Source organism: Salmo trutta, chromosome 17 (genome assembly GCF_901001165.1).
Source record: "Salmo trutta chromosome 17, fSalTru1.1, whole genome shotgun sequence".
Lineage (NCBI taxonomy): Eukaryota > Metazoa > Chordata > Actinopteri > Salmoniformes > Salmonidae > Salmo > Salmo trutta.
Window position 1 is genome coordinate 46,820,010 of NC_042973.1, and position 1,105 is coordinate 46,821,114.

The 1,105-nt window shown below is 48.7% G+C and overlaps 1 pseudogene; it reads left to right on the forward strand.

Moving 5' to 3' along the window:
• Positions 1-986: 986 nt before the first annotated feature.
• Positions 987-1,105, forward strand: LOC115152516 (uncharacterized; annotated as a pseudogene).

Consider the following 1,105-nt stretch of genomic DNA (forward strand, 5'->3'; position numbering starts at 1 on the left):
GTGTGTGTGTGTGTCTCTTCCAGATGTGTGTGTGGGTGTGTGTGTGTCTCTTCCAGATGTGCGTATGGGTGTGTGTGTGTGTGTCTCTTCCAGAAGTGTGTGTGGGTGTGTGTGTGTGTCTTCCAGATGTGTGTGTGTGTGTGTGTCTTCCAGATGTGTGTGTGTGTCTTCCAGATGTGTGTGTGTCTCTTCCAGATGTGTGTGTGTGTGTGTCTCTTCCAGATGTGTATGTGTGTGGCTCTTCCAGATGTGTGTGTGTGTGTGTGTCTCTTCCAGATGTGTGTGTGTCTCTTCCAGATGTGTGTGTGTGTGTGTGTCTTCCAGATGTGTGTGTGTGTGTCTCTTCCAGATGTGTATGTGTGTGTCTCTTCCAGATGTGTGTGTGTGTGTGTGTGTGTGTCTCTTCCAGATGTGTGTGTGTGTGTGTGTGTGTGTGTGTGTCTCTTCCAGATGTGTGTGTGTGTGTGTGTGTCTCTTCCAGATGTGTGTGTGGGTGTGTGTGTGTGTCTCTTCCAGATGTGTGTGTGGGTGTGTGTGTGTCTCTTCCAGATGTGCGTATGGGTGTGTGTGTGTCTCTTCCAGAAGTGTGTGTGGGTGTGTGTGTGTGTCTTCCAGATGTGTGTGTGTGTGTGTGTCTTCCAGATGTGTGTGTGTGTCTTCCAGATGTGTGTGTGTGTGTCTCTTCCAGATGTGTGTGTGTGTGTGTCTCTTCCAGATGTGTATGTGTGTGGCTCTTCCAGATGTGTGTGTGAGTATCTCTTCCAGATGTGTGTGTGATACATGTTATTCTGTTTCCTTTGTTATGCAGCACAGACTACTCAGTAAATATACCATGTTATGGTTAAAGGAATTCCTGCCTCAGTCTCATCCATTCCTCTGTCACCTGTTCACCCTCACTGTCAGTCATCCTACCTGTCCAGCTACCCACACAGATTCCACTAATCTTTCAATGGTCCCTCGAGCTGGATTTGAACCAGTGACCTAAGGATAACGGCCATACCAGCCTGGGTACGCCCGATCTCGTCAGATCTCGGAAGCTAAGCATGGTCGGGCCTGGTTAGTACTTGGATGGGAGATCACCTGGGAATACCAGGTGCTGTAAGGA